Source organism: Rhea americana, unplaced genomic scaffold, assembly GCF_003343005.1.
Source record: "Rhea americana isolate MKP2758 unplaced genomic scaffold, rheAme1 scaffold_83, whole genome shotgun sequence".
Classification (NCBI taxonomy): domain Eukaryota; kingdom Metazoa; phylum Chordata; class Aves; order Rheiformes; family Rheidae; genus Rhea; species Rhea americana.
In genome coordinates, this window is record NW_028187012.1 from 1,360,259 (window position 1) to 1,370,155 (window position 9,897).

The 9,897-nt window shown below is 38.4% G+C and overlaps 1 pseudogene; it reads left to right on the forward strand.

Moving 5' to 3' along the window:
- The first annotated feature begins 5,199 nt into the window (after positions 1-5,199).
- On the forward strand, positions 5,200-8,819 carry LOC146585276 (uncharacterized; annotated as a pseudogene).
- Positions 8,820-9,897: the final 1,078 nt, after the last annotated feature.

Sequence of the window (9,897 nt, forward strand, 5' to 3'; positions counted from 1 at the left end):
CAATGGAAATAATTGATTAATTCTGTTCAGTTGCACATGGGAGTCTGTACTGTGGATATTAAGGAGAACATCAGGGATTCTCCTGCTCTGTACGTAATCATATTCCTTTTGAGGATTTAGGGAAGGAAGCATATTTAACCAGAACTTGTTAGTTCTGCGTGCTTTCTTTTTGTTGTTTGTTTTTTCTCCCCCCTAAATATGCTCTAGAGGGAGAAGGACAGGGATCACAAACTTTGCTATCCAGTGCTACATGAGATGCTTTTATGTGAATATTCCTCTTCTCTTAATTTGGGTCTGCTTTTTTGTTGTCCTCGTTAATTGCCAAACTTGATAAACGCTTTGGTCTGCTGAATTTTAACTTTGAGTACAGGGTCTGTAAAACTTTTAAAGATCCATTATTTGCATYGTGGATTAAACACAAATCCTAGGAATGGCAATTGCTGCTCAAACATTCTCTGTCAGAATATGACAGTCTTCTGTATTTGCAATCAAACATTACTTAGAATCCTGGGCGTGTGAGTTCTTTTGTGCCTGCCTGTCAGTATCTCAGTTAATGTATGCAGGGTGCATGTTCTTATTCTACTTGTTGCTTTCAGCTCATCAAATAAATTTTGTGTAATAATTGTTGTTAATTTTCTTTTTCGTTTTTGTTTTGCTTTTGGTCTGTGCTTTCTGTGTGTATGTTAATACGTGGATTGCATTGCATTTGAGACATGCGACGACTTCCGTTGGTGTCTGTACTGCAGTATTAGGGATCAGCAAAGCACGCAGGTGGTGTGTAGTATTTTGTTTGGTTACGTTCCGAAAAGTGATTTATTCTTTAGAATGAAGGTGGTGGGTTTTTTCTTTTTTTCTTTTGGTAGAAAATACCTCGTTCTTGATACACTTTCATGTTGGAGTAGCTTCATATCGCAATGGTACTTGTAAAAGTTTGTAGTTTGACTTAGCTATCTGTCAGTTGGTCCCATCTTCAGCCTAACATAGTTTCTTTCAGGATCAGATCAGGATGCTGCATGTGACCATGTGTTTGGCCCAGCAGCAGCAGCCACACAGCTRAGGCTGGCCAGCTTCTGAGCTGTTAGTAATCTGATTTAATAAATTTGTGTGCATGTACCTCTGGGAGAAGATTTTTTTTTTTAAAAAAGTGTGTTTTTGGTGTAGCTAATGCAGGGATGGCTCAGGGTGTTTGTGGGGAGGGGCACAGAGTGCTGAAGAACAGCTGCATTGTCAAACCACTGTTTCACCTGTTGTTGCCTTTGAAACAAATTTTGCAGGGCAGTCATACAATGAAAGTTCTCCAAAATACTTTACCGATCTTCAAAAATTTTCAGCTTGGGAATTTCCTGAGATAAGRTAGATATGTTTTAGGATTTAATGTATTCCAGCTGATTGTCTTCCATGAACTTAAGCATCTTCCCTTGAAAATGCCTACAACTTTTAGCAAGCACACTATCATGTGACAAGGGATTTTACAACTTAGTCCTTCACTCAGTAGGTAATGCCTCTTATTTTGAACCTGCTAGACTACTTGATGTGCTTTAGCTCATGTGTTGGAAAAGGTGATGAACAGTTCATCTTTCTGCATGCTGTATGTGTTCCTATAGACCTCTGAGGTGCAGATTGTTTAGGGGCTAGTGTTACTGCTTGGAAGGACACAGGGCATGTGGGAGAAACCAGAGGTTTTTTGAAGATGTTGGGGATACTATAGGGAAAGCAATGTAACCTGGAATGAATGCATGATGCAGGCATTGTGTACTTAAGTTAGTTCTGAGGCTGCAAAAGTGTCATGCAGCAGAGGTGTGCAAAATGAATTATTTTAGAGAACATATTGGAGAAGCTAGGTAGAGAAGCAGTGATTAGGAAAGGATTCAGGTCCTTTTATCTGTTCCTGAGGTTTGGGGGTGAGAAAAGAGAGATGGGCATAGAAGATTAATGTTGGCTTTCCTTAAGCAAAGATTTATAACCAAAGTTGTGGTGAAGGTTGTTTCCCACATTTCTGTTCCAAAATATACAGCAGCTTAGTCTTGTCAGTCAAGTCTCTGGATTGATCTCTGTTACAGGTATTTGAATGGTCATTTGTTATGTGTTACTGTTTGTGAGGTTTGAACTCTCAACCTCCTTGCAGAAAAGTAATTGCAGGTTAATTGTACACATATTCAGGTTAAAAACATGCACAAAATAATGATGTAAATTTTCTGTCTCTTTATAGCATACTAGRTATGTTGCATTTATGCTAAATAACTCTTTATTATTGACCTTAAATTGAAATGTTTTTAGGTGACTCTGGCCTTACCTCATTTGTGTCTGTCAGGGTACCCTGACTGAGGTATTGGAGGTGTCATATAGGAGCCATACTGCCCAGATGTTTTTATTAAGTTTTCTGTCTCAGATGCATATAACTTCCTTTCTATTTCAAGTTTTTATGAATATATGACTTTCGAAAGCTTTGAGTGTGTGTGGGGGGAAATTGTGCAGTTATCTTTAAGCCTGTTAATTGTGGGGGTAAAACGCTTTGCAGGCTTTTGAATTGGTGGCTTCTTAATAAGTTAGTTCTTGGCTGTTTTCAACTTTTTCTAGATGATTTTTATGAAACAGAACAGTAAGGGAACTGGTGCTGTTGGATGATATGATTGATATCTCTGATTTTTATCTTAAAACTAAACTACTCAAAACTACTCAAAAAAAAAAAAAGTTTTCATAATACTTAAAAGAGTAATTTCCCTGCTAGTAAATGGAGATTGGCAGAAAAGTGATTGTACACTTGAAGATCATGGCCTAGTAATATCTAATATTGAAAGTAGTTATTTGATTACTCCGTGTGTTTGTGTGTGTATGTGTTTTGTTTCTTAGTGATGAATGCTGCTTTAAAAGCACAGGATACAGTAAAAACTTGAGCTGTGGTAGAGGTTTTACAGAATTCAGGGATCCAGGCTTTTAAGCCCTTATATTTACCTCAGTTAGAGAGCCAATACAATATTTCAGCTAAATATCCTCATGTTGGGGGTTTTGTCATCTTCAGAGTGTATGTTGTGTTAAACTTCAGACTGGAAGCCAGGGCTTGATAACATGTCAGGTATTTGGATGCCAATTTAGTCATCTGGCCTGAAATTCAAAATCTTGATTTACTGGTAGCAACTCTTGAGTTCTCTTCTCTGTTGCAGTTAGTTAGTTGACAGCATGAAGGAATGAGTGTGTATGTTTAGCTATATGTGCCTGTATTTTTTTTTGGGGGGGGGGGGAGGGTAGAAAGAGGAGGAGATAGGGTTAGATTTTTTTTGTGTGTGTGTGAGATGTTTTGGGAGATTGTTTTTGTTTTTTGGCAACTTCTTAGTAGACTTGCCTGGGGCAAATCTGTTGAATAAGTGGCAGGATTTTGTTGTCTTTATTGGGCAAGAAATACTATGGGATGAAGTATAGAATATCAGCTAAAACATCATTAATGCATGGGAAAAGATAGAATACGTACTGCTGTTAATGGAAACTTAATAGAAGTCCATCAGATTGGCTTTATGTAAGAATCTCTATTGGACATAGGATTTTAAAATGTATTTGTGCACCAAAGAAACCTGATAGTCTGCAGTTTCTCTTCTCTAGCTCAAATGCATGAGGAACTTAGTGTTCCCATCTGGCAGTTTTCCTGCCTGGACTTTTGACAGTTTTAACTTCTTGTATGCTTTAATACTCCTACTGTTAACATGGTGGGACTAGTTATGGTTTTAAATATGTGAGTATTGCTTTCTGAAAGTTGCTGTAGAGCTGTGTATGCTTTGCAGTTTTGATGTCTTGGCATATTCAGTTACTGAACTGGAGTTCAGACCTTTTGGGAAAGAGGCCTCCCAGTGAATGTTTCCCATTTGTTACGAGTAAATCGCACATCGTCACTCTCATAACTTCTTCCCCAGGTCATTTGTAGGAATGGCTTCTCAAGTTAGAGTGCAGGGTTAGTTAGCTAGCTCTGGTTCTTCTGTTTAGGGTATGCCACAGTGTGACATGGATATTTTTTCCATGTATGAGAGTGCTGCTGAACTCATGCTTTGGCCTTGGAGTTCAAAGCTAATCTCCAAAATCCCTGTTTGGGTAGCAAGTACTTCTTGAGGCTTTAAAGTAACTGCATGACACTAGCTGTTTTTACTGGAGCTTCAAGATTCATTTTTAGCTGTGGATAGAAACACCTCATTCTTGACAAGCTGAAGCGGTGAGACCTTGCTCATACTGAAGTCCTATCCTAATCCACAGGTTAATGTAGGTTTTATTTCCTACTTCTGCTATAGTGATTTACTGTCAAATATGCAAACAGCTGCAGGAGGGACTAAAACTTAGTTTTAGGCATAAATTGTCCTTCTACCATCTCAAGTTTTTCCTTCTCTCCTACTTTAAGCAGTGTAACTCTAGTGTTGTGAATCTTCATCCCCTCAGAGTAAAGCTCTCAAGGCCAAGAAAAGAGTAGAGTTTAAAAAGTCTGTATTACAGCATCGGTTAGTCTAGGTGCTTAGGCTTCATGCATAACATATGGGAATAAATAATTAAGAGACACTTGAGGTAGTGAGATTTTCCTTTGTTTAGTTTTGCAGCACATTGCTGCTCCTCAGTTCTTTTCTGGGTTTAGCACAAAGGCAAGTTTTTCTGCTGTTGGTCTGCTGGCCATATTCATTAAACCAAAATTTAACTAGTGATCCCAAGTTGGTCAAATAAGCCCCCTTTGAAAAATATTTCATTTTAGAACGCTAGAAGGAGATTCTAGCCTTCCTTTCAGAGAAGGAACATGAAACACCGGGTATCTGAATTGTTGCAGTGTTACTCTTGGRTAGTTTAAGTAGTGTGGCTCCCAAGAAAGGACCCAGAGTGCTCAGAAATAATTACTGGATGCTTAGGCTCAGTGGTATCTGCTCCCTTGTCTATTGAATTGGAGCCATGCTCAAAGGGGGAAGGCTCTTGCATGCATTAACGCATACATGGAAGTCAAACACTTTGGAGCGTTTGGGGATAGAAAAGGAGGCATGCATTTTTGATGGGTTTTGGCGACAGTGTGGGATGATAGTAACTGATACTGAAATTTAGGAATGGCATAGTGGGATAGCTGATGTTCAGGTCTAGAGCTGAGTGCCTGAGTCTTTGCAGGAAAGCTGGAAAGAAACAAAACACTTTTTCTGAAAAGAAATTTTGCTATTAGTTACATATATATATATTTTTTTTAAAACGATGATGAAGTATGATAGTAAGAGGTTTGTTTCTTGGTGGGGAATGGACATTTTCAGATCACTGTTAAAAGTATGGTTGAAGTAGAGCAGTGGCACTGAAATGAGTCCACTCACCTGTTTCTTGTCTAAACAGGGGAAAGGAGGAAGATGAAAGAGTCTATGTATTTCTTCTGATGCAGATTTTTTATGTAAGTTTGAAGGTGGAGCCAGGACTCAAGAAATGATTGTTTCTGTTCTCCGTTAAGAAAGTCTTGCCAGAAGGTTACATCTGAGTTCCATTAGAATGGTTGCAGATTCCTATAATCTGGTTATCTTGGATACCCTGAGCAAGTTCTGCATCTGTACCAACACTGGAAACTTAACACTGTAGGTAGCCCCTAGTACTGCACTGCCTCTGGCTAGGGTTGGCCTTAGATGTTACCTCTACTCACTACAAGCGTAGCTTCACATTGCCAAGAGACCTCTTGCACTGCAGCCTCGTAAATAACAAGCCAATTCTCAATTTACTGTTAACGGCAGGTTTTGTTTTTCTGTAGCTTGCTGGAGCGCTGATCTTCTTTCTGTGCATGTGTAATTAGTTTTCTCATTAGATACTTAATACTGTACCTCTAGCCTTCTCATTTTTACGGAGGAATGGGTATCCAAATATTTATAAATTACAATGATAGATTGTTTGCTGGTGGAGCAGGAGGGATTTCTTTCCTTTATCTGAGATTTTTCACTTGGATGTGAAATAGGGAGGTGTTTCTGTGAATAATGAGCACAATTCTCCACCTCCTAATGTGCATTATAAGGAGGTGGAGAATAATACTGTCTATCTAATGAAGGGATAAAATTAATTGTACTTACTGTATCATTAGTTAACACAAGTGTAGCTATTAAAATTCTAGGGAAGGAGAATTGGATTCACCACTTGCATGTGAAACAAGTGGTGGACCAAGAGGTGAGTATGGTGGGTGCTACTATGGAGCAATGAAGATAACAGCACGTGCTCCATTGCCCTGCAGAATGGCAGGCGTAGGTGCTGTATTCGTGTTGCGATTCCAAAGAACCCTAGAGTGGCCATGGTCCCAAGCCTGTGTTAAGTATACCAGAAGCACGGGACTGAATTCTGAAAAAAACACTTGAACCTCTCAACTGTGGTCGTGCATGGAACTGAAGTGTACTTAGAAAGTGAATGGAGCTGGGATAGTACTAACTCATCTAACTCCTGGGAAAGATAGGACAAGAAATAAAGATAGGATGCCAGATGGTCAGTGGGTCCACCCATGAAAAAGGCAAGTCTCTGTGACAGATGTCATCTAAAGGAAAAGAAGGGGAAATTTGCATCACTGAAAGATTGGACTGCCAGTACAATTTTACTTTAATACAGTCTTTGTAGTTTGCCTCTGGCCCTGTCACAGTGTGGGGCTATCGTTTAAATTTTAAAATAGGCATTACTGAGGTTAGTACGTCTACCCTGACTGCAACTGTTTCCCCAACATAAATACCTCTACTGTTATAAAGGATAAGAAAAACTTATCCCCACAAATTTCTAAAATTGATTCATATGTGATCAAAAATACAGGCCAATGAGTATTATTTAATCCTTTGTGGTCTCTTAAACAAGTAGAATTACTGATGCAAATTAATATCTCTACAACCAAACCAATCTGTTCACTGTTCCTAAGTACATCCCGCATGGGATGGTCAGCATGGTTGCATAGGCAAACCCTCACCTCTCTACAACAAACAGAGATGTGACCGGTATCACAGGGACAGGATCAGGAGTCTCGAGTAGTACAGATGCCGAAGTTGTCATAAATAAACTAAGCACCACAACAAGGGATTTGCACGAACTGGAACATCCATTGCGRTCTTCTCTATTAGCATTGGGAACTAGCCAATGGCTCTTACCTGATATATTGCCTCAGGGGGAAAGAATCAATGAAAGGGACCACCAGTTGATTGTGAATGCACTTGGTGTAGCCCCAAATAATGGTTTTCTAGCTCTTAGTTGTATCCAAGCTCAATTGTGGATGCCGTCTGTGGTAGCAGCAATTAGAAGAGAAGGTGAAGATAGCACCTTGCCCAGTGAAACACAAAAGGTAATTTGGGATAATGCAACCAAGTTTGAAAAGGAATTCAAATACTGGTAGTATTTAGTCAATTTTACTTATGACTCCATCAACAATGCTATATATATATGTATGTATGTATATATATATTTTTTAAGAAAACACTATGTAATGCTTTGGTACTTGCTATATAGACCTAGTCATTGTGCTGAGACTGAATCATAGTGGAACAATGTTCTATCTGTTAGAACACAGAGTGTGGGCCCAGCTAATGGAAGCAAATGGCAAATCATTGATATTAATGCATGTGTTGTATGGGAACAACAAGGATTTATTTGTGAAAATAATACCATCAAAGCTCAAGATACTGGTCTTGACATTGAACAAAATATTTGTCATTTTGAAATACATCCTAATGAAACTCCTGAAACTGCACTTGTATATAGTGGAAAAGGATGTGTTTATATGAGAAACAATCTGTGATCTTGTATTCATAAATAACATTACTGTAGGTATAAGTAATCGCTCAAATATTTGTGTTTGCAACTTCACTAAAATTATTGAATGTGACTTTAATTATTCAGCTCCTATTATGTCTTATCAATTACTCCAAGATATACGTTGAATCAAGACTTATTGTCTACCCCCACTGGAATGAATCTAGCATTGGTGAAAAAAACTACTGCAATGTGATAACCTAGCAGTATCAACTGCTAGAACGCATCTGGAATAATGGACAAAAAACTGACCAAGGTTCATCRTGCTACAGAAGAGATACACCATGTCTTGGAAAGAGTGAAGAAACGTGGAGAACATCATTGGTAGAAAACTTCTTGAATGGTCACCAACTTCAACAAAGATTTATAATCGCATGTTGCATCTAGTAGTAGTTTTATTAAGTTTAACTATGTTATGCCTCTTTCTTACAATCATATTATACGTAAGATTATGGAGAATGTTAGCATGCCTCAAAAAACTTTGAGAACTCTGGTTCAAATAATAACAGGAATGTTTAATAAAAACAAAGGGAGGACTGTTAAAGAATATAGAACTGAAGCTGTCTAGAGTCAGTCAGTCAGCGTTAGTAGCTAAAGTTGCTGAAGCTTTCGGCTGCAAGCTGTGAACTTTTCACCTACTTAAGTAAGAGGAGGGGCCTAAAGGCAGTTAAAGCTGGAAAGATGAGGAAGTCACAACCAACAAGGGAACCTGCAGCTGCACAGATAAGAGAAGAAACAGCCTGCCTAGAGACAATGAAGGGACCCAGTGAAACACAAGAAGACCCCAGACCTAAATTTTACAATTGGTCTGAACCATCTCATGAGGGGCAGGGAACTTAAAWTTTAAGGGTATAATTGCCCAGGAATTTCTTTGGAGCCTCTCTTCASAGGCATCCAGCTTGAGTGGTAATTACCACGTGTGTGCCATTAAAACTTAACCTCACTCTAATTTGGTTTTTATCCTCTGTTTCAGCAGGAACCTGGGGTTGGACCCTGTTATGGTGGTTGGCAAGCCTAATTTTCCAGAATGCTTCAATCCTTTTACCAGAGGCAAGTTCGGACCTTAATGAAGGCACTCAAATGACAATATCTGAAGGCAGTGTTAGTAACTTGGATTTCAGGTAATTTCATATGGTGTTATTTAAACTGATTAAATGTCAGACAAATCTGAATACACATGTAGGCTTCAAGGAATACCCAAGGCATACAAGTCCATCATTCTGGATGGATAATGTCTAATTGGCAGTCAGTAGTTATGAGAATCATTATAGTGCCATAATTCCTGATTTGTTATTTATTTTCTTTTTGGAATAAAATTTTAAGTGTATGAGTCCTTAAAAACTTGAGATTATTTTATTTCTTCATGACTATTTTAGGGAAGAGGAGAGGGTGGCAGGCAAATTGTGTTAGTTGTTCTTTGAAAATACAGGGAAGATCAGTTTTATGCTGATACTGATTTAGTTTAAGGTAGTTATTTTGGTGTCACTATGAACACATGCGTTATGAACAGGGACTTTCGGGGTTTTTATGGCTGGTCCTCTAGACCTGATGTTAATGCAAATATACTGTATCCAGTTATTAGACCCTTAGACTTAGAACTTGACTTTTAATGCAATTAAGTTTTAAAGTGCCACCTCTTCAAAAGAGCTGCAGTATGTAGGGCTAATTCTGGCTGGTGCAAAATGTTTTTATCTTTTTATTATATTCACTTACAAAGTTAGAAACTAAGGAGTACATTTGAAATGAGACAATTCAGATATTTTGCGTTTTAGTTCAATGCTCTGATGTTTCTGGTTTCCCTTTATCTGGCTATTATTGCTGTGACAAAAATACATATTCAGTAGCAGCTGTTAATTAAACAAACACAACAAAACCCCAGCTTAACCTAGAATGGAACAAAAAGGCTGTGTAACCTTCCCTACTAAGGTCTTTGTGGCAACCCTGAGTGCTTAAGAAGCATTCTTGAAGCATTTCTGCTTTACTAGGCTTGACTGTGTATCTGATGAAGGGCACTCAAACAGCAGACTGCAAGCTAGCAAAAATACCCTTTTTTAAGTCTTTAGGACTTAATTCTATTGTTAGCACTTTCTTCAGTGTTTAGTTAGGATGGAAGTCTTACACCTAAATGTATGCAGTGACTTTAGA